General features: G+C 43.8%; 2 protein-coding genes and 1 long non-coding RNA gene across 7 annotated transcripts in view; 1 reads left to right on the top strand and 2 right to left on the bottom strand.

Moving 5' to 3' along the window:
* The window catches only part of FOXP1 (forkhead box P1), a 622,410-nt gene extending 601,788 nt beyond the window's left edge, over positions 1-20,622 (bottom strand). The window contains exon 1 of one of the 2 annotated variants that reach the window (XM_069561641.1): positions 20,478-20,622. The gene's annotated coding sequence lies outside the window, so the exon portion shown is untranslated. The remainder of the gene's footprint in view (positions 1-20,477) is intronic. The other variant, XM_069561643.1, reaches the window with a different exon arrangement.
* The window catches only part of EIF4E3 (eukaryotic translation initiation factor 4E family member 3), a 524,749-nt gene that overhangs the window by 362,021 nt on the left and 138,636 nt on the right, over positions 1-24,092 (bottom strand). For all 4 annotated transcript variants that reach the window (XR_011250848.1, XR_011250847.1, XR_011250846.1 and 1 more), the window contains one exon: positions 20,478-20,622. The gene's annotated coding sequence lies outside the window, so the exon portion shown is untranslated. The remainder of the gene's footprint in view (positions 1-20,477; positions 20,623-24,092) is intronic.
* LOC138424546 (uncharacterized) lies at positions 20,352-22,534 on the top strand. Its single transcript, XR_011250857.1, has 2 exons — positions 20,352-21,722; positions 22,453-22,534. It is a non-coding gene; the product is annotated as an uncharacterized lncRNA (long non-coding RNA).

Below are 24,092 nucleotides of genomic sequence, written 5' to 3'. Positions count from 1 at the left end.
ATAGATAAATCTTGAGAAATCTGCTAAGTGAAAGAAGTCAGATAAAAAAGACCACATATTGTATAATTTCATCTATATGAAATATCCAGAACAGCTAAATCTATACAGATAAAAAATAGATTAGTTCTTGCCCATGCTGAAAGGGGTGAGGAGGAAATGGGGGGAAGGTGTGTGAATGCTAAAGGGTATGGGATTTCTTTTGCAGGAGGTGAAAAATTGATTGTGGTAATGGTTACATAATTGTGTGACTATACTAAAAACCACAAGCCAGTACACTGTAAACTGGTGAATTTCTGAATTATATCTCAATAAACCTGTTACCAAAAAAGTCAGCTTAACCAGATGGTAGCCAAAGGTCCTTGCCATTATAACTTGCTATAGAATTTTAGGTGAAATAGGAAAGATCTAGCTACGTGACTCTGAGCAAGCTCTCAATCTCTCTGTAACTCAAGTTTACCATTTATTACATGGGATTAAAGTACCCTCCTGGTAGGGAGAGATTATCAGAATAGACTGAGTACATATAAAAGCATTACAAATGTACCTGCACATACTAAGCATTCTGCATGCTCTGGCAATTGCTGCCTAGCCCCTGACACGTGGTCCCAGACACACACAACGCAAATCAAATTCTATTCCATCTAAGTCATCATTATCAAGCACCAGTATGTGCCTCGTAAAGTATTTTCATTCACTACGCTGCTAACTTAGGCAATCACAAGGAGTATTCCCACATCAGTTTCACTTTTTCTTTCTCCTGGAGGGTGGAGAAAGAATGAATGAAAATGCAAGTAAATTATAGCAAGGAGTAAGTAAGCATTTTTTTTCATCCTCCACTGGCAAAGCCAACGCCTGATACCCAACTGCTGCAAACTATTTCCATGTGTCTCCATCTGAGGTGAAAAGGAAAAAGGGCCAAATGTTCAGGACTGATGATAGGAGTTTGGGTTTAAAACCAAGACTCTTCAACCAAGTCTGTTTTGGGTGGCTGCCCCCAGGCTGTCAAGAGATGGAAGAATTTATAAGAGTTCTAGATGAGTCCTCTCAGTGGTTGTTTCCCCCTGGAAGGAGGAGTAATAATAATCGTTACGGGCATAACAAGACAACCACAGTCACTACTATGATTTATTGAGGACTCCCCATCTTCTAGACTCTCTGTCTGTTCCAAGTGAATTGTTATGCATTAACTTACTAATTTTCAACACCAGCCTTATGTGGTAGGTACTATCATACCATTTGCGGGTAAGAAAACTGAACCACAGAAATGCTTACTAACTTGTCCAAGGTCACACGGCTCATAAGTGCCAAGGCTAGGGATATGAACCAGACGGATGGTGAGTCAGAATCTCAACTAGGCACAATGAAGCTGGTGCCTCCAAGCATTCGAATAGTAGGGGCTAGTAGTATCTATCTTCATTGAAGGTTTAGGATGTGCTGGACATTGATGTGATGTGAATTATCGTCACAACATCCCTAAGTAGTTCATATTATCACCACCAAACCATTTTACAATAGTGCAAACTGAAGGTAAGAAACCTACCCCAAATCACAGAACACTAAGAGACCACACTGAGACCAATCTTATTCTGCCTGGTTTAGAGACCCAGCATGTCACTAATGAAATAATCTGGTTTTCCTGTTGGTGGAGTTGGGTCTTCCTCAACAGGAAGCTGAACAATGACTTAGGGCTCCACAGATATGATATACAGGAGATATCTTTAATTCTCCTTTTATTTGGTATTTCTGCCCAGCCAACAGTCTCCCTGCCCCAGCGCCATCCATTTCTTTAGGAACAAAGAGAAGAGAAAATTCATGCCTCTGGCAGATACTTTTGTCTGAAAAATATGGGATGTGACCAGAGTGAGGTAGACAGGCTGGCCATGTAAGATGAAGAAAGGACAAATTAGAGGTGTGTGTGTGTGTGTATGTGTGTGTGTGTGTGTGTAAGATGAAGAAGGGACAAATTAGAGGGGTGTGTGTGTAAGATGAAGGAGGGACAAATTAGAGGGGGTGTGTGTGTGGAGGGGGTGTGTGGGTGTGTGTGGGTGTATGGTTTCATAGAGTGGCTATAAAGTGTGTGTGTGTGTGTGTGTGTGTGTGTGGGTGGGTGGGTGCTGGGTGTGTCTGTGTGTGTGTGTGTGGTTTCATGGAGTGGCTATAAAGAATCAAGCTAAACAAGAAGAAACAAAGTCGTGGCCAAGTGGAGGATGGGGGAGAGTTCTAAATGTTCTGGCTGTTTCATGGGACTAGAGAAATTATCTGAGATGCCCTCTTACCAAAAACAGGAAATGGATGGATATCTTAACAGAGTACATGGTGACCCATGGCTCCTCCAGAACAGTGGGCCACGCTGGGCAAATTACATTCAATTTCACGCACATCCAAGGGCTCATTACCTGTGAAGATGAGCATTTGGCCAAAGACAAAGAGAGAGACCTTTCCTTGCACACAGGCACGGCAGCTAGGGTCTCTGTCTAAACTCTCCAGGACAAAGAATCAAATTAAGCCTTAAAGGCAACACTTTCTTTAGAAACAACCACTGGACTATCTGAATACTTAAACATTTGGAAAGCTTGGTATTCTAGCCATGGGTCTTCAAGTTTCAAATTTTTCTCCATGTCAGAATAGAGGGCAATATGTAACATACTCTCAACCCCAGAGTGGGCTTTTTAACTTCAGGGACATGGTGCCAGTTCATTTATGAAAGATACCCTCCTTGCTCTCAAGAGGCATAGCCTCAGAGATAAAACGTTAAGTGCTGAAGGACAGAATGGCAACTGCAGACCTATGCCTCTGGACCAGCAGAGCGGGGCTGAATACCGTCTCTGAGAATGAGAATAAGGCCTTACCTCTCTCTCACCCTTTCTGAGAATGAGAATAAGGCCTTACTCTCTCTCTCTCACCCTTCCTAAGGAGCTAGGCAAGTCGGTGCCAGAATGCCGTATGATTTCATTCTCTGTAATCCACATGGCACGTGGAATACCGACAGCAGCCCAGATTATCAGTAAGGTGATAACACTTGTATATTATACCTGCCTGGCACGATTTGAATGAGGCTCCCTCGGGCTGCCTAAGGTTTTGCTTCCTGTTTTCTGCACCTGCACCAATTTCTGAAGCAAATAAAAACATCGGACAAAACCATATTTTAGGAGCTTATTCAAAAGCGAAGCTACCAAGCCAATGCAATCAACACAAACCCTAAAAGACAACAAGGTAATTAACCTGAGGTTCAGACTCACTCCACACAGGCAAAGTATGCCTCCTTCTGGTTTTTGTGATCTCTGCGAAGTTCCACATCTTTTATCCATCTTAGCTATCCAATGTGACTTTTGACCAATAAATGGAATCATCACAATCATAAGAGCTAACATGTATACAGCACCTTCCTATACCTGTCAGACACCATGCATCATATTCTATGTGGATTATCTCATTAATCTACAGAACAAACAGATGACGTAATTTCTGTTATTACATCCTCTCATACACACACACACACACTCACACACGTTTATGAATTAGAAAGGTTAATAGGCTCTAAGTCACCGAACAAGTGTTAAAAAACCTCTTTAAACCCAAGTCTGCCAAATTCCAGAGTCCCTGCCCTTAACCACCAGGCCACAGTGAGACCGACACCCATATGGGATTTGGATACAACTTTAGTCAGCACCACACACCTAGTCAGTATTAGAATTAATGACACTCTTATCACTAGAGTTAAATTACTTCTGCAGAGGTGTGTTTCTTTTTTTTTCTTAGTATTTTAAGTGGGGCTTTATATTTCAGTGAACAGACTAACAATGCTTCTGGACAGTTCTGTGTCATTTTGGGAGGACAAACATTGATAATAGGGAAGGAAAGAAATCAAATCATCCAACAAGAGGCTAGGAGCTATGAACACCCATGTCTTTGTCATTCTGTCCCTGATAGACACTAGGGGTTTAAAAAAAAAGGGAAAGAAATAACAGCTTCTTAGACTTCAGACTGCCATTGAAAATCACTCAAAGGGAAGCATTCCCTGGAGATGCTAAGAATATAGCAGGCATTAAAACAATTCCCTATCCACACCTTTTTAACAGGAACTTACTACTAAGATATTTTGTTTTGTTTTTACCAATTCATAGTATAACATTCATTGTTTGAGCCTTCACCAAATACACATATTTGGGGTGGAGGGAGGCTATGTGGCCATGAGAAGCTAAACAGACTCAATAAGAAATTCAAATCAAGAATTGTTCAAGATGACACCTGCCTTCTGGCCTAATGGAAAAATCAATCTGTCAGGTTTTAATTAAGTGTTCAGGCTAGAAAGAAGAGGACACGGCTTATATACTTGGTATACTACCTAGAAGAGTACTGATAGTCAAAATGCAACTGAAAGCCCTATTTGTGGCAGGAATGGTAACTATGTCTGTAGGTGACTCGTTTGCTTCTGGGCAGCCATATATTTAGTAAATAGAAGGTGGAACTAGACGAATCCCAGAAGCTTAAAAATCCCTTAGAGACCTCTGTGAATAATGACTCTCGGAAACTTAAAAGATGTTGTTATCAGAACATCTACCTGAGAATGTGCACAGGTAAGCTGGGGGACACGGGGCCAGGAAGCAACACTTTTCTGCCAAGTAGTCATGCTGGGTCAACAAAGGAACAGAGGAAGGCTAACAAACAAGCGAATAAGTGAATGAGCAAACAGATGAACCCATGAGTTAATTCCATGATGGTCAGTGAAAAAGTTAGTTCTCTACTCTATTCTACACAGTCATTAAGGAATACAGAAGGACACCAACACCCACCCACATCCCCCATCAACCATGACAGACAGAGATCGTGAAAAATTCTGACCAAGCTAGTCTGCATACAGGGGTGGCTGAACAGAGGTGAAACAGCTCTGCCAACATGGTTCACAACCACTCTGGGCAATTAGTTGGCAAATGTGCAGCCCATCTTCCCAACTTGTTGAGCGCACAGCCAGCTCATTCTCTAACCTCACTGGCTGCTGCTGCTGCTAAATCACTTCAGTTGTGTCCGACTCTGTGCGACCCCACAGACGGCAGCCCACCAGGCTCCTCCATCCCTGGGATTCTCCAGGCAAAAACACTGGAGTGGGTTGCCATTTCCTTCTCCAATGCATGAAAGTGAAAAGGGAAAGTGAAGTCACTCAGTCGTGCCTGACTCTGAGTGACCCCATGGACTGCAGCCTACCAGGCTCCTCCGTCCCTGGGATTCTCCAGGCAAAAACACTGGAGTGGGTTGCCATTTCCTTCTCCAATGCATGAAAGTGAAAAGGGAAAGTGAAGTCACTCAGTCGTGCCTGACTCTGAGTGACCCCATGGACTGCAGCCTACCAGGCTCCTCCGTCCCTGGGATTCTCCAGGCAAAAACACTGGAGTGGGTTGCCATTTCCTTCTCCAATGCATGAAAGTGAAAAGGGAAAGTGAAGTCACTCAGTCGTGCCTGACTCTGAGTGACCCCATGGACTGCAGCCTACCAGGCTCCTCTGTCCATGGGATTTTCCAGGCAAGAGTACTGGAGTGGGGTGCCATTGCCTTCTCCGAACCTCACTGGCAGAGGCGGGGAAACACGACATGGACCAGGGCACATGGATTGTCGTTCAGTCCCCAGGTCATGTCTGACTCTTCGCAACCCCATGGACTGCAGCATGCCAGGCTTCCCTGTCCCTCACCATGAGGGAACCCCTGTGGGAACCCTCTGAGGCTCCCCTAGGAACTAAACACCAGACACCTTGCCAGGGAAAAATAATAGAGACAGACTACGTAAACATATTCAAATCCCAAACCTGCCTATAAAAACCCTCGTGTAGTCTAATGTTTGACCCAAGTAAAGTATCACTTCCAGCACCTGTAGTGTGAAAATTAAGGCTGTGGGAAAAGGCAAAGGCAATTCAACAGGCAATCTGAGAAAAAGCCTCATAGGAAGGCTGTGATGTCCACAGCCTTGGACTATCAAGGGGGCAGGAGCCCAACAGGGGAGCACTCGTGGGAACTTAATTTTCCCTCCCTTGCCTCATTCCATACCACACCTGCAGGTGGGCAAGCCGATGCTCTTCTTTATGGAAAAAATCCCTGAGCCAGCAATTGCTTCCGAATGAGCATCCTCTCAAAGGCGGTGGACAAACACTGGCAGCCCTTGGCTTTCTAAGAAGGCTGCAGCGACACCCCCAGCCTGGCTCCCCAGGTCCTCCTAACACACATCAAACCTTCCCCAGTAAAACACGTGCACATCATCTCCCTGGGCTCCCAGAGACAGCCTCTGTGTTGGCTCCAACAACATCCTCTCAGCATCCGCAGCCCCCTCGAACCACCAAGCTATTGTGCCCAAAGAAAGAGGGAAGGACGGCAGAGGCTGGTGGGGACAGATACACGCGGAAAACTGGAAGAAGCAGGAAAGCATGGGAGGTTAAGGTTTTAAATCTCCTCAGCTTTTATTTATCTTAGCTTTTAAAGGAAGGAGTGAACTTCCAAGACCAAGTTCTAATAAATTCAGATACGAGGAATCACTCTTATTAATAATAAATCATTAACCAAAAATCAAGTGTTTATGAGAAGCCAAAAGCTCTGTTAAGTGCTTTACATGTGTTTGCTGATTTACACTTCCTATCAATCCAAACCCCAGCACCACCAACACCGCCAAGATATACTGATTCCCAAAGACTCAGTTACTCATTCAGTATGCTGAAGCTACCAAGGGGCAGAGGACCTACGCATATTTCAGTAGAGAACAAAAACCACTCAATCCAAGGTAAGACATTCCAGATTCATCCAATTATGTTGAAATCTACAACTTAGTAAAAGAGAAAAGAAAAATGCTTTCTTCCCCAACCCTGCTGAACTTGAACCACCTTAAAGAAGTTCATTTAATCTTCATCAGTAAGGATGTCCCAACCGACACAGAAGTACAACAGGCCACAAAATGAATTTTGCATTTTGTGTGGTGTGAACCAACCACATCTCTCTGTGACATGGGGCCTGGTTTGCTGCAATTCCTGAAGACAGTCAGTCAACCAATGCCCTTCCAGACAGAATCTGCTTATTTAATAATTAACATTTTGGGATAAAAAGAGGAAAAGAGCAAAATCTCTTTTGTGAGGCTGCTTTCAGATTTTAAGTCCAGCAGGCTCTCCTAGGATGAAGCCAAGGACAGGTGACAATGAAGAGCTATGAAAGTGACAGGGACCAAAGATACAGTCAAAATAGCAAGCCTCTAGGAGAACAGCTAGAGAAGAAAAACAGAAAGCAAGAAAAGAAAAGGCCAGCAGCAACAGGACTGGCTTCCCTCACAGGACCTTGCAAAATGCCCACACAGAACACCTCGTCCACAGGATCATCAATATTTTGCACTCAATGGATCTTAAAACCCAGGGAAGAGTAATGTGCTTTAACAGGGATTCCCAGCCCAATCTGGGTTCACTAATATAGAGAAAGCTAAGACTGCTGATTGAGTGCCACAAGAGGGGCTCAGCCTGCCACACCTGCCTCCTATGTTGCAGGAGAGGAAGCCTTGGTGCAAAAAAGCAAAGCCCTTCAAGACAGTGCATGAATATCAAACAAGGCCCCTTGCTCCAAAGGGCCCAAACTTTGTTGAAAGCTTTGCTGTTACCATCTTGAAATTCTTAATGTTTCAGAAGGAACTCCGCACTGTAAGTTTGCACTGGGCACCACAAATTGTGCAGCTGGTCTACCCTCACTTTTTGTTTGTTCTGTGAATTTTCAAAGGTATCTTGAGACTTCAATTTTACTTGTACTTTTTTACAGATTATGTTTCCCGGGCCATTTATACTTCAGGTAACCTGGGTTGGTTGTCACAGATTCCCAAAAGTAGACATTTAATACACAGAGCAAGCATGTATTCACCACACCCCTAATTTATGCTCCAAACTGCAAACCAAAATGTGCTCAGTACAACCATCAGAGTCCATGAAAAAGAAAATATATCACTAGTGGGTTTCAAGAAGAAATGATGAGACTTGTACATCTGTGACCTTGCAGGCTGGAGAAAATCTGAGCCACTGATCGAAAATCAATTTCAGATCCTCAACCTAACACTACTTCATTCACAATATACACCTCGAAAACATGCACCCACACAAATGTATATACACACATGGCCCAACACAAGCATTCAGAGAAAAATCTTGCAGCTCCAGAGGCTTATAAAATATCCTTGGTCTTACAGACGCTACAAACATCAGACACACAGGCTCGCTGTGATGGTGCTGTTCTCAAACGGGGTTTCTTTGCAGAGGAAGAAAATACAGATGCACACACTGGGAGACCAAGTACAGGCATACCTAAAAGGCATTTCAGGATCAGTTTCAGACTACCGAAATAAAGCAAGTCACATAAATTTTTCAGTCTCCCAGTGCCTATCAGTGGGATGTCTACACTAGACCGTAGTCTAGTGTGCAACAGCACTCCTGGTGTGAATCTGAACAAATGTACAGTGACATGTACCCACTATCATGGTATCATACAAAATATTTTTGCTATCCTAAAGTCCTCTGAGCTCTGCCTATTCATCTCTCCCTCTCCCGACGACCACTGATATCTGTATTATCTCCACAGCTTTGCCTTTTTCAGAATGTCATGTAGCTGCTATCACATGGTATATAGTCTTTTCAAACTGGCTTATCCCAGGTGGCTCAGTGGGTAAAAAAATCCGCCTGCAATGCACGAGACACAGGTTCAATACCTGAGTCAGGAAGATCCCCTGGAGGAAAGCATGGCAACCCACTCCAGTATTCTTGCCTGGAGAATTCCAAGGAGAGAGCAGCCTGACAGACTACAGTCCACAGGGTCACAGAAGTCAGAAAGGACTGAAGCAACTGAGCACTCTCACACACATATATTTCACTTAGTAATATGCATTTAAGATTCTTTCACATCTTTTTGTGGCTTACCAGTTCATTTCTTTTTGGTGCTGAATAGTATTCCATTGTCTGAATATACCATAGTTATTATTTATCCATTCACGTACTGAAGGACATCTTCGTGGCTTCCAAGTTTTAGCAATGATGAACAAAGCTGCTACAAAGATTTGCCCACAGATTTTTAAGTTTTTAAATTGCTCCAAGAAAATATTAAGGAGTGTGACTGCTGGATCATAGAGTAAGTTCAGTTTTATAAGAATCCAACAAATTGTGTTCCAAAGTGATTGTACTATTTTGCATTCCCACAAGCAATGAAAGAGTTTATTTCTAAAAACACAGTTTCTGAACTATTCATCCTAAGACTCTCCCCAACCCAGTGACTCAGGTTCTTTCACATGGCACAATGGAAGTTCAAGAAACACATTCCATCCTTTTAAGCCTCTACTCAGCCTTCTAACACAGAGTCCTTGGTCAGACTTCTTGGATTTCCCCATTCTGAAGGCAAAGCTGTGCAGTGAGCCAGGCTCTGTGACCACCCATGATCTGAATTACGCACAGGTGTTCAAAAATAGAAAAGAGATCCAGCATAATTAAGAGCATTAAGCAATCATCTCAGCCCAAGGAGGCAGTTGAAGAAAAAAAAGAAGAGTTTGGGCAGTGCTTTGAGAAATAAATTCCACAGCCTTTCACCAAGTTGAAATCTTGGCTTTGGACACAAATAAAAATGAGCCTGGCCTGATCTACGCTCCCAGTGGATTTCTGCCAGATCACAAAAGTTGACCCAATTGGCCTGGTTTTCCACCAAGGCCACCGCTGGAAAGGCAGATGGTATGGCTGGTGAGAACCAATCATGGACGGACAGGCCAACAGAGAGAAAAATGGCAGAATGATGGCTGGCCAAGAGAGAGTCGAGGGCGGGTCTCTGCTACCAAGAGATCCATCTTTACACAGCAATTTTTGAAAAATAACATTATGCTTAGCCTTCGATCTGATTGCCTTCTTTTATAGACTTCCATCCCCCTTTCCTTACATCCTATAAAACACAGCTAACTACTCTTTCATTTTCTCTCTTATCACTTGGTACTGCTATACAGTAGTGAAAGGACTGCTGACTCTATCCAGAGAATCATGTGTTTTAGGCATAAGTGCGTTAGAAACTTGCAACAAAGGACGCAGCGCCTAGGTTTTTCCCTAAGATTTCAGGAACCTGGAAAAAGATGCTATGTTATAAGGATGACTTCTCCTTAAATAAACCGTTACCAAGTATAACATTATTTGTCATGAGAAACCAAAAGAAAAAAAAAATTTAAATTAAAGCCATTGTTTAATGGACAACACTGGCTCTAATGGGCCCGTATAACACACACCCGTCTATTAAAAAGAGCGCTGTCCAAACATTCCCCCTTTGTTATATTTTTCTCCATTCCTGAGGGAAACACTATCTACCTTTACACTCATTTTGTTTAACATCCCCAGTCATTTATGCTATTTACTGAGTATCTGATATTCCTAATAAAATGTCAGTACAAATATCCAAGTTGCCTAGGAGGAAAAAGAAAGTTTTCCACCCTTCCCTGGATGGTCAAGGTAAACATTTCTATGGCCTGAGTCAGTCAGCCACACTGACACAAACGCCTTTTATCTTTCCTCTGAAATTACAAAAGATCATCATTTTACTCTGCCATGAACCTAACTAAATCGATACTCTGTACACATCAAAATTAAATATGTTCTCTCTGCTCAAACTGAACAGTGTATTATTTATCACTAATATTTAATGACAAAAAAACCTGATAACTCTCGCTGATTATACCACTGATTCCATCTAGTTCCACATCATCGATTCTTTTGGTCATTAGCATAATCACAGAGAACCAGCTCCGGCTTAGGCAGCAAGTTTGATAACAGAGCTCAAAGGAGACACACACTACTTCAAAAACATGTTCCAATTCTCATCTGAGTATATCTTTATTTGTGTGGCTTTCATACCATTAAAGATGCTAGTCCTTGAAAATATGAAGAAATCACTCTGTACACTGAAGAACAAGGTGCCTGTATCATACATACCAAGGATACAGAAGTATAAAGTAGCTGTTAATTAAACATCACTTTTTAACTTGCTACTCCACATATGTAACTGTTAAGTTCTAAGCCAAGTCTTTAAATACCTCATCTGCTTTCCCCTCTCCCCCTACTCACATATAAGAGATTAGCCACTTGATATATAATTTTTTTAAATCGAATTCTCTGGTAATGTTTGCCTTTAAAATGTTTCCCTTTACCCATAAAACAAACAAATAAATAGCAGCAAGAAAAACAAAAAACCACTGGCAAATGAACACATTATGAAGACAGGACCAAGACTGACAGTTTCAAATCCATCCTATGTTTTCAATGTATGGGACTACAGAATGCTGCTGGGTTTTAAATTCACGTGTAAAAAGCTTGTCTTAATACTCAGCACTTTAAAATGTTCACATGGAAAAATGAATAAACTACAGCCACCTGTATTCACATGGATGAATTTTACCAGTGTTAAACAACAACAACAAAAAAATCAACTTACCAAAGAACACGTATAGGAGGATGCTGTCAATACATAACTTGAATATGCAAAAGAAAACCCTCTATTTGGGGGAATACATGCCTATGTATTAAAAGTATAATGAAAGCCATGGGACAGAAAAAGTCAACTGAGAGCAGAGCTCACCTCCAGGGGCGAAGGACAGAAGAGTAAGAACACGCCAGGAACCCTTCCAACCAGGATCAGAAATATGTTCTTTTTGAAGCTGAGCTGCACGTACATGGGGGCCCACTGAATTATCTTCTGAATGACATCTTTTTGGTGTCTTACACATTTCAAAACAAAAATTGAAATCTGTAAGCATATAGTTTTAAGAGAAATCGCTTTGTAAGTATCTGCCAGACTGCTTTCCTGAAAAGTTGCTCTCAACTCAAAGATCAAAGTGCTTGAAGCCAAGGCGCTGCATTTTATTCCACAATCAGGGCACTTGTTAGAACACTACAACCCCAATATAAAATCCACTTGTACCATTTTCAAAAGCGCTTACCACTACTGTAAAGAAGTCTCCCACCTAGGGACTCTGCCATGGGGAAGTACTCTCTGACACAGAGATGATTTCTGTAGCTAGCAAAAGCCACTGTCCTCCTTCTTAATTAAAAAAATATATACATAGAAATGACATCTCTAAGTATCTTTTAAATTTTGAGTTGATACACGCATAGAAAGAGTAAGCTAGAATCACATCTCACGTATGATTTGGGAACACAAGGGTCTAAGGTAAATTTTTTGTCAGATGGGGAGTTGATCCCCCCGCCCTATCCACATTGCCATCCCCATCCCCAAATATTTAAGACTTGTGCTACCACTGCCTTCAGGACACAGAAGGGAGAAGCACCCCAGTCAGCGGGCAGGATGACTTGCTCCTACAAGTATAAGAATTTGTTGTAAGCTTTACCCAAGTTACTACGGTGAGTTTACTGTCAACAGGCATCACACTGCAACAAAAGCCACGATTTAGAAAATAAGATGAACACACTGAAGTGACTGAACCCTTCCTAAGCCCAGAGAAGGCAGGCAAAACAGCAGGTCTGCAACAACATGCCTGATGAAGCCCATCAGAGAAAACCCAAGGCTGAACCATTTCCATTTTAATAGACTACCTTCTCGATAATTATTGGCAGCTGCACATGGACAGCGATATTCTCTCAAGAGGCCTCACCTGACCCCCGGCACCCCCTTTTCAAGATTCAACTAGCTTCCTTTCAAATAATTAAACGCAGCAAACTTCCTATTAGAAAATTTCTAGAATACATCATTAAAAAGGGTCTGTCATTGATTCCCTTATAGACAAATCAGCTAATTACTTAACTTTCTTAAAGAAATGATAAACATCCTTTCAATAAACAAGGCGCAGGGATTTAACATCATGCTGTAGATTTCACCCACTGGTAGCCGTAACAGTGAGACCTTATAGCCTCAACGATGCACCTATTTTTTTCAACCAGTCCCGTTTTTCATCTTTTTATAGAAATCCTCTATTCACGGCTAGAGACACTCTAGATTGAAAACTTGGCCCATCAGAGATTGTTTTTTAAGCCCTTCAGGGTCTGAACAGAAATAAAAGAACTTTGTATTACAGGAATATTTCAAATGCCACACAAACCCAGAGTCAAAGCAACTGTGAAGTTCTAAACACAAAAACAATTGCCAACTTTTTTGTATCCATTAAAATCAAGCCACACCCAAAGTCAAATGGAATTTTTTTTTTTTTAAGGTGAGGGCATTTTGGACCAACACTTTATTGCTGGGTAACTTCAAAAGGCACATTACTAATACAGATGAAAAATCTCTATACAACTTTTATTTAAATAACTCTTTTGATCTTACTGGAGAGATCTTTAGCTGAAGCCCTGAATATTTAAACAAGCCTCCTTAGCATTTTATCTTCCTTTATCTCATAATCTTGGAGGATGCATTCGTCTTAGGATTCTGCTTGCTTTATTTGTGTGGCACTCTTGGCGAGGTTACTTCCATCAATATTCCTGCAGGCCCTATCACATACAATGAGAGAATTTCCCAAGATGCCTAGGGAAATCAACATACTTATGCCAGCAGAATTAATCTAGTGGGTAAACAGTTCAGATTTTTAAATTAAGACAAAATACGCAGAGAAAAAAATTACAGCAAGCGATTTGACACTAATTGGTAGCTACAACGTGACAACGCCCATTGGAAACATGGGCGCAAGCAAGGCGTTATTTGAAAAGAAATGTCTGGTAGTGAAAACGACTGGTGTTCCACATTGTTCCTACCACTCGGCTGAACTGTGAGGCTCTGGTTCTGCCTCTGTTTCTCTGAGTATCTAATGTTTCTTTTGGTGCTAGACTCTGAGAAGGGAATTCGTATTCCTTTCTTAAGTTTCCTGAAGTCCAAACAGTCAGGTTAAACCTGTAGGGAGAGTTGTAAGCTTTTCTCCAATACTGACCATTGAGGAGTCCAGTTCTCCCATGTTGGTGGGCATCAGAATCATACGGGGAGCATTTCAAAAACGCAGAAGCTGGCACCACTCCCGTTATGGCACATCCAGGCGCGCTGTGACTACGTCTGTGTTTGGAATGACAGCTCTGCTGCGATTCCAATCCTCATGCATACTTAAAAACCACCGGCTTTGATTCTTAATAGAAATCCAAACACATTAAAAGGAATGCAGGTCTCGAGATAAAAACAAAACATTAGTTGGTAAAATCTACATGGAGATAGAGATTTCCGTTTCACAGTCTTTACGAGCGGAAATTACCTGGTCCATGGGCCTCTGTTTAGTGTGCATCAGAATTACCCCAGGAGAGGTTTGTGAAAAATGCACATTTGCACATCAGTCAGCAAAAATTCTGATTGAAGGATCTGTATTTTAATAAATCTCCCCTAACACATACACATGCATAGTCACACACAATGTCTGGAAGCAGGTAAACAAGGAACTTCACTTTGAAACATGCTGAACTTGGACCAACAACAACCCTCTCCCACTTCATATATGAGTTACCACCTCCATCTCTTGTGTTCACCTGTCCTCAGGAGAGAAGCCTCCAGCTCCTCTGACAGGGTACCACCAGCTGAAGGGAGAGGCTCTGGGACAGAAAAAACACATGTCAAACTCACATCACTCCGTTCCCCACAAGAGCTGCGGTTACTTCCTGGGAGCACGAAGAACACCTTCAAAAGTCTGAAGAACAACACACAGCCCCAGTATCCTTAGGTCTCTAAGCTCAAAGAACATACCTAAAATATTCCCCTAATTCACAGACAGGGTTCCAGGAGCACGAAAAGTTACATTATGATTCAACTGCAGAGACAGGAGGGAGAAAAGGAAACCTCAGAAATTCTGCTTTTGAGTTAAAGCTACGACTGCTATTCAGTGTACTAGCTGATAAAGTCGATGACAAAATCAGCTAAAACCAGAGAATCTGGAAGCAAAGAGAATCTGGCCAACTGTGAATGTCCACCTGAATTACTATTAATAAATAAATCTGCATCCAGAAATACAACTTGGAAAAACATCTTTGTCCCATCCTAAGTGAATGTCTCCTATTTCATATGAACAGGAATTCAATAATACCAAGTTCAGGTCCATTTTTCTCCCCTTAGTAAACTGTCCTCTAACATGCTAACCTCTGAGATCTCCAAACTCTTGAAATAAAAAACAGAATGACATGAGCTTTCTAACCAGTGACTCTATTCCAGCTTTTTGTCTGAATTAGCAGCAGTTGGAGGAAATAAAGCCATCACAGAGGGGTCCTGAGTAGAGATAACTAAATAATAAAATAGAATACTTGAACACAACTTTGTATATGTTCATGCTCCTCTATTTAAGAAAATATATCTATTTTATTAAAATTGTCATTTGGAAACAAAGTACAATTAGCTTTGCACAGGGCCTGCCGAGATGTTCTGGAACACACCAGACATATGTAAATATTTCGTGATATCTGTTCCAATTGAGTAGACCTGTCAAGACATTTACAGGGTTTGACACTACTTCTGACTTTAATTAAATTTCTGACCAGATACTTTAATGTAATTTAAATAGATTATTAGTTGTCAGGGTCTAATATAAATTTTGTTTATGATTTAGCTACTTAAAGTACTCTCATTGAAGAAACTATTTAACCCCATGAGTCCACAGCTTCAAGCATTAAGATGAGGCCACTAAAAAGCCTCCACTGCCCTTTGCACTCTCCCAGTAATCTTAAATTACTACAACCTAACGGCAAATACCGAGGCACCAAATTGAGGCCCTCCTCCACTTTTTTAAAAGCAAAGACCTTGCAGATGGTAATACAGAAAAACCCATGTATGCTTATTCAAGTTCCAGATTCTTTCTTCCAGGCAGCCCGTTCTCTCAGTGGCTGGCTAGGTAGGAAATGTTTTTCTCACTTTCAGTCCCATAAAAATCACTACCAAACACCTGTTGTGCACAAGGCAGGGCATGTATTAAAAACGGGCGTCAGGGGATTTCAAAAAGAAAAACAAGTCTTGCAGAGACATCCTCAAGCTCATCTGGCTAAGAGATTTTCAAGACTGGGTAAAACAGTGCAAGAAAAAGGATGCAGCTTCTGGCACAACCTTCTTGTGAATAGGAGCAGACTCCTAAACAAGGCCCGAAAAAGTGCCTCAGTACCAACTGCCTGTAATTAATGAAAATAATTTATTAAAGAAACAAAGAACACTGTCTAATTGTCTTCCCTGGCTGCCATGCACTTTACCCCTATGTACTTCCTCCTTCCAGAATACCAGCCTTGGAGCCATTATTGCAAGAACATTATCTATGGGATGCAAAACCAAAGCACTTCTTGAAATCAAACGTTCCTTGCAGCATTTATTTTTAGGTTGGCAGCACAAGCCAAATCTGCTTAATTTCCATTAACCACATCGTCACATGCACATTGAAATAAACTACGTGGGTCTGGGGGGGTGGATTAAGTGCCATGCATAAGACACCCCATATCTGGCCAGGTTTTCCTTTGTTTCAGGAATTTGTCTCAACTCATGGCCTGCTGATGTTTGTTCTAGCTTTCGGCACCTCTAACCTTAATTCAGCCAAGCACCAAGGAAGAGAAGGATTTTTAAAAATCAGTTTAAGATGGCTCCTTGGAGAGCACACATATGGTAAAGTGACACAGATCAGTGCAACAAGGCACAGGAAAGATTGTCTAGAAATTACACCAGCCCAACTGCAAACTTAACTTGGCTTGCTGGCCTGAGTTACAGACTCAGTAATCACCTGGTGGGATGACTACCATCAACTAAAAAAAAAAAAAAAAAAATCCCCCACAAATGGTAAAAGTCTATGTTGGCTCACATATCAAGTTCACCTGTCTATTCAGCAGATGCCTCTCTTAAGGCTGTTTTCTTTAGAAAACAAACCTCTATTTGCTGGAGACCCTCATATACACTCAGTCCAAAAACGTACTTAAAAATAAAAGAGACAACAATACTGCTGGCTTAGCAAAAATGACATGACTATGAAGGAATTCTATAAAGGGACTATGACACCTAACAGGATAAGAAAGAAAAAGAAAAAAGCCCTAAGCAAAAAAATTTCTTCGAAAAACAAAAATACCACCTGTGCAAATCTAGCTATGCTCTGGAAACCTCTTTTCAGCCTCAGAGAAACAGCTCATGCCCGGTGCCTTGAAGTTGCAATTAAATTGTAGTAATTTAAGATTATCGGGCGAGCAAAGGGCAGTGGGAGCTCTTTGGAGGGCTTGCCTCCCCCACTTAATGCTCTTCAGTCAGGGGTTAAATGAGTTTCTTTAATGTAAGTACCTTAAAGTAACTGAATCATAAACAAAATTTATACTATTTTCTGACAGCCTGCAATCTATTTAAATTTTATTAACGGGTGCCTAAAATTATTTTTAAAAGACAGAACCCTTGCAATGCCCTGTAAATATTCTTGGCATACCCACTGAAAGTAATCAAGACTTTATAATACCTAAATGGAACATACATACATTTTGGGGATGCAGATTCTTTACAAGATAACATTTTAAAAGTGAGTTTGCATCTTAAGTAAAACCTGAAAACCAAATCAACAGCACAATAAGGTTGGCTGCAAAGAGGAAGCTGGGTTCAAAAGAAGTTGTCACATCTGTTCTATTCTCCTTTCTCTTCCTTTATGTTGGCATTGCCGTGGTATAAATATATTTGTTGAGGAAATATCTCAATTTTTCTGTTAATTTAAACAACTGCTGAGAACAGACACAGCCTTCAATAGAGCCTACAAATGCAAATATACAAGGCTGGGGGTAGAGTCTTAAGAGAAATAGGGAAAGAGTCAGTAACAGAAAACCATGCCCAGGCTCAATATTAACTCAGTTAACTTTTGTTATTGTTGGTACAAATGATTTAACTAGAAAATATTTATAGCTTTTCAGAAAACATTACATATTGCAGAAAATTGCCTAATAGCATCCATGTGTATGTTTAACTCACATTGTTTAATGATACAATAAAAGGTATATCCAATAAAAGCTACAGACTTTGAAACATGTTGGGCACTCTGGTTATGAAACTCTGACTTAGAAAAACACAAAGTGCTTACTATGTGATCAACATTTGTTCATTACAAATGCAATCCTTAAACAACAATTATTTTTATCCTTCTCTATGTGTTTATTTGTCCTTTTCCCCACTTTGTTCTACTTAATTAAAAAAATGATATTTAATTTGGGTATAGTCTATACCTAAAAAGTGTTACACAGTTTATACTCCAGGATTTAAATATAAACACAAAATCTTTCAGATGTCCCCAGCAATACAACCCCCTTAATTTGAGGCAGTTAATCTAAAAAGTTGATGTTTCTTTCATTATACTTTGATAAACCTGTGAAAACAAAATGCTAAAGTAATTACTGTTACTACTACCTTTAAAAATGTAAAGCAGTTAAATTTTCCTAGACAACAAGCAAGGACAAGTTACAGAGAACTTGAATAAAAGTAGCAACGTGGTCATGTTGAATGTCAATCTAAAAAAAGAGGTTATGTCTAATCTGGAGAATGCTCCCTCTCGCCTTTTTAAATTCCAAGAGTGGGCTGACACAAAACTTCATCACCAGGATTTTCTTTCTTTTTCTTTTTTTTTTTTTTTTGAGCTTCACATCAGATTTAAACCCTCACATACAAAACCTTGGCTTCCCTGACAAGGCAGATCTTCTAAACTTGATGTGAGAAAATGTTATCTAACTCTAGTGTAGGAGTCTAATGTTGGTAAAAAAGAATTCCACTGCACAGTTCTGGGTAGCGAGACAGCCTATGGAAGACTTAATAGCCTTTTAATGCCCTTTTGGGTATGTTTTGTTCATAAATAAGAATGCATTATAAAAATAATAACTTGTTTAGCTATTCAGCATCTATAAGGAACTCAGATCCTGCCTGGAGAGGGGTTGAATATTTCCTTCCAAGCGAGGCTTTGCTTGGACAACAAAGATCAGCATTTGCAATAGTCCATTTCTGCATTAGTCAATATACAGCTTTGCTGCTAGATCGAATAGTCCAGGGTTCTCCGTGTAGAGCTCCTGACAACAACCCAGCAGCAGTTCTGTTTGATCTCTCCTGCTTCCTTAATTTGGGTTGTCAAGGTTCAGCAGTTGGAGGCTGTTTACTTTACTTTTTCAAAAAAAAGAACTGATTTTTTTTTTTTTCTGTCTCTCTCTCTCTCTCTCTCATACAATGACTAATCCAAAGTCTAAGGAGGGTGCGGGGAAAGTGGGGAGGGATGCAGCTAGTGACAAGATGTTAAACATTCCCCCCTCCTTGCAGTAAGATTTTAGCTAACACCTTTTAATGGTAACTGGTTGAGTTCCTTTTTATATTTTTAATACTCTTTAATTGTATGATGTTTCAAGCAGGAAAGTCAGAGACAGAAAAGACTCATTCCCAACCTCTGAAACTGTGAGCCCAATTTTAATTTCCTGGCCTCAAAGAGATGGGTATTTTTCACTTAATAGAATCAAAACTCTAGTGGAATTCTCAAAAGATTTGATACATTTGTCTCTGGAACGGAAAATACCAGGAACTTCTGTGTCTCTGTTATACAGGATAACCCTTGGCAGAAAATACCAGAACTCTTACCATTTCTCTTCAAATTCTAGTTAAGATATTTCCCTAAATTGATTCTCACTATGGAAAATACAAGGGGAAGGGACATGTAAGGTAAAAAATTGGAGATATTCTTCAATATATTTTCAGCAGGAGAAAAATCTCTTTACCATCCCTTAGGTTTTTTCAGTTCAGCTATTGTGCAAGCCCTAAATCCTGAAGCCTACGACAACTAAAGGTAAAGTGTAGACAGTTTCAATGTATAGACTCCTTTCAAAGGGAATACAGAACGGCCCTCCAACATTCCAGTCTACAGAACAGTAACAAAAAGGGAAATCCAAACTTGGAAAATACCTGTGACCAGACATGAGAGCAACACCAGCCCCTCCTAAGTGGGCTGGAAAAGCTCAAATGCAACCAAATGAAATGTTTATATTAATTTCATTATTCTGTCCAAGCCTCGAAGGCTGCGGGCAGGGGGTGCACAGAGGAACAAATAAGTTTCATTTCGGGTTTTCTGGTTGAGCAAAAGAAAAGGAATTAAAACGAACGCGTAGGATGAGCCCAGACTAAATCAATACACTTTGTAATCAGCCCGGCAAGGGTATTTGGACACAATGACTTGGAAATAATTAATAGTTAAAGGGGGGGGGGCGCGGGAGAAGGGTGAGAAGGGGAGCGAGGGATGTCATCATATTTTATCAGAGCACTTTATACTCCACGCTAAACTTTGATCTCTAGATTTTCGGATTTTGGAAAGAAAAGGGGGAAAAAGGAGAAAGTCCAATATTTCGAAGCACCTACCGGCTTGAGGACAGGCGCATTCCTGGCTCCGGCGCCAGATCGCTGCGCTCGCGCCGCCCATGCTGAGGCTTTGGGCACAGAAAACCCCCGGGCGCAACCCAAAGCTCTAAGGTGTCCCTAGACCCTGCGCACCCGCCCGCGGCCGTAGCCGCCTCGACTTACCCGCGGAGACCGGGGAGGGAGTGGGAGCGCCGCCTTCACGCCCGCGGAGGAGGCGCCGGCAGCACCATGGTCCCCGGCGCCGCTGCCGCTGCCCCTGGCCCGCTTGCTCGCCACACGCTCTCTTCCTCTTGCAAACTTTCGGGTTCTGCGGTTGACAAGAAACCGGGGTGACCGTCAGCAAGTCTTCTCGGTGCAGGTTGGGGGAAATGGAGTGGGGCGGGAAAGATGAGTGAGCTGGGGGGCCAAGGCTGAGAGGGCGTCGGGCCCAAAGGACCCACAAGCGCGCGTGGAGGGAAGAGAGAATGTGGCTCAGGGATTCCCTGCAAGGATCCCGAGACAGGGAATCGGACGGAGCCAAAGTCTCAGCACCTTACCCGGGATCTTACAAAGTTGCAACAACAAAAAAGGAGGGGGGAGGAAAGGGGGAGGGGTGGGATCGGGATAAGATCGCAGTCGCAAGGTTTGGAGTTACAACTGTTTATTTAGTCCTTATTCTAACAGGGGGCGGGAGCTGCGCGGCAATGGGGGGCGATTGCGGGGGGGGGGGGGTGTTGCAGGCAGAGATTTCTTAGCAAACACTTGTGGGGGGGGGGGGAGGGCATGAGACTTTGTTTCTGGGCGCGAAGCTCCCTTGCGCCCGCGTGTGTCACCGCCAGTCTCCAGGGACCAAGGTGGAGCTCACAACAGGTGGGGAGGGGGACTAGCCTAGGGCCAAAAAGGAGAAGGAATCAAAGTTTCCGAGCGCAGCAGCGTCTGGGAAGGAGGGGGGGCAGAAGGCGGGGGCGAGGGGAGGCGGAGGCAGTGAATGACCGCGACCCTGCAGCAACTGGCAAACCCCTCGGCTCCCGGCGCCGCCACCTCGGTCCCCACCCGAGGCGCACGGCCGCCCGGCTCGCGGGCTGGCTCAGCTGAATCCTCTCTGCGGGGCACGAATGGAGCGCCGGGAGCTCGGGAAGAAGGCGGCGCGCAGACGAGGAACAGAGAGCCATCGGCTGCCGGGACAGCGCCAAAGGGACGCGGCGACTCGCGCACGTCTCAGGACATATCGAGGCTTGGGAAATCCCCTCCACCCCCGTTTTTAAGAGGGGAGTACACCCAGAAAGTGCATGTGATGGCGTGGAGAGGAATCCGCGCGCGGCGACGACCCGCAGCGCGCCCTGCTCCCACTCTCACTCGCGGAGCTGGCCACGGCAGTCGCGGATCCCTGGCAGGGAGGCTGAGTTCGCTGGGCCGAGCGCGTGAGGGGTACGTGTCTAGCTGAGGGTGTGCGGGGATGTGTTTGAGTTTTCTGGGCTCTGGGGTGCGATAGAGGAGTGTCCCCGCCATCGAGGTCGGGACGCGGCGTGCGTAGCACTAGAGACGTCCCCAGCCGCGGGGCCTAGGGCGCGGACATCCCCAGTCATTCTGCTGAGGCCCACGGAGCAGCCCCTGGGCACAGAGGGGACAAACACTAGCAGTTGAGCGAAGGGAAAAAGTTTGCTCTAAGTGCAAACTTTGGGCTCGAGAAGCACCCAGCAGCGCGCCCCCCTCCCGCCGTGGACCTGACCCCGGGCCCTGCGCCCTCCCGGCAGCTACTCGGAAGGCACCCCAACAACGGACACTGAAAGTTACACCAGGCCGCCTGGGCTTATCGATTTCTCTCCCCACGGCGAGTGCAGAACAACGCGTGAAGGGGCCAAGGGGAAGGCGAGATTGCCTCCTCGCCGCTGCCTTCGCCGCCCCACCCCCCATTTGACTTATGGAAATGCACCCAAGAGAGCAGTGCCCCTGGAAACCCCTCCACCCCGAGGCGACTCGCAGCCCCCACCCACCCCAGAGCCTGGCCCTGACCCTGGGAAGAGAGAGGCTGCCTCTGGGGAGGGCTGGGGGAGATGCACGTGGAGCCGTGGAGCCGGGAGATGGAAAGTAGATATTTTTCTTTTCTTTCTTTTCTTTCTTTTTTTTTTTTTTTGGTTGTTGTTTTTGTTGTTTAAAGTGGTCGGAAACAAGGCAGGAGGCGGCTTGGGAAAAAGTGGAGCAGAAATGGAAAAATACAAACTCACCCGCTGCAAATGGTCTCTCGGTGCAAACTAAGGTGTTTTCGGGCCTTTCCCCGAGCGCGCCCACTCCCGCCCGCGCGCGCACCCCCGCAAACACACTCACTTGGTCACACACGCGCGCGCGCGCGCACATATACACACACACACACACAGACACACACATACACACGCACTCCCGGGCGAGGGCCGGGCCGCGCGAGTACAGCATGAAACCGCCACACAATAAATAACAATAGATTCCTCCGCTCCGGACTAGCTTCCCGGAGCCCAGCTAGCGCCAGTGGTGGCGGCGGCCGCAGAGGCGCGGACGGCGTCGGGCCGGGGCTTTCCCCAGCCTGCTCCCACCCCTGACATCCAGCCTGGGCCCCTTCTCCACCTCACCCGCCCACAAACCACCCCCGGGCCTGAGCCTGCTCACCCTCCTTCCCCAAGCCACTTAGGTGCTGGTGCCCGCCCCCACCCCCGGAACAAATAAATAAATAAGGCGCGCGCGAGGCCAACACGTCGCGGAGGGAGATGTTGTTATTTTTTGCTGTTGTGCGTCCCTGACGTCACATCCACCTGCTGGGTAAACAACAAGGCTTGCAGCAAAAAAAAAAAAAAAATCGCAGTTGCCAAAGCAGGGCTGGGGGAGGTGGGAATTGGGGGCAAGGGGAACAGAGAGGTAGGAGTGAGGGGCGTCCAGGCTGGATGGGAGAGAGGGAGGCAGAGCCTGCAGACCCGAGAGAGAGGAGGGCCACGCCAGAGCAGTCCCTGGCAAAAGAGGAATCAGGCAAGAAAGACCTGGAAAACAAGGGGCATGGGGGAGGGGGATTCCTCAGAAGAGGGGAAAGGGGGGCCCATTCAGACCCTGGGGAAAAAAGCGAGAGGGAGAGTGTTAGCAACTAGGGACGAAGATCGTAAGGCGACGGCTATTTGCTTGGTTTCTGAGCTAAAAATACAGAAGGAAGAGGAGAGGATAGACAGGGATGTGAGTTTCCTCCAGTTAAAAGTGAAAGTGTTTTGCCATCAGTGACAGTTGAAGGAGGGGGAGGGGGTGGTGTTTTCAACCCCCTTTCTCCTTCTCTCCCGTCCTCCCTCGGTCTCTCCTCTTTCTTTCTGTACTTTGTCCAATGAAAGAAGGCGAGTTCGGAAGGTGAAAGTTCAGCAGGAGGACAAACCCCTGTTTGCAAGAAAGAGAAACCAGCCAGCGAGGGGTTTTTCCCCCTGTATTTCTGAAGCAGGAGAGTGTAATGTGGGACGCTTCCCCGTCCTTCCTTCTCAGAGTCACTGCAGGAATGTGTAGTTAGATCCACTTCAGGGGAAAGTGGCTGCGTTGGGAGCTCTGTTCTTGCCACGGTTTCTCTTAGGAAAACGCCCAGGGGGCTAGAATGTCAATCAGTTGTTTAACACAAATTACCTTCTCTCCCAGAGATCAGTCACATGTAAAAAGCTTTGTCCAATTCTTTGAAAAGGTGAGACTTTTTTTCTTTTTGTTGCTTTGAAGTTTGGTGGAATTTAGAAATTTGAAGGAGTAAATTAGGAGCCTGGATTAAATATTTTGAAATATACATGTACAAAACAAAAGACACAAGCA

This window comes from Ovis canadensis, chromosome 19 (assembly GCF_042477335.2).
Source record: "Ovis canadensis isolate MfBH-ARS-UI-01 breed Bighorn chromosome 19, ARS-UI_OviCan_v2, whole genome shotgun sequence".
Classification (NCBI taxonomy): domain Eukaryota; kingdom Metazoa; phylum Chordata; class Mammalia; order Artiodactyla; family Bovidae; genus Ovis; species Ovis canadensis.
The sequence above is the reverse complement of the archived record's forward strand: the minus strand, read 5'-3'. Positions and strand labels throughout refer to the sequence as shown.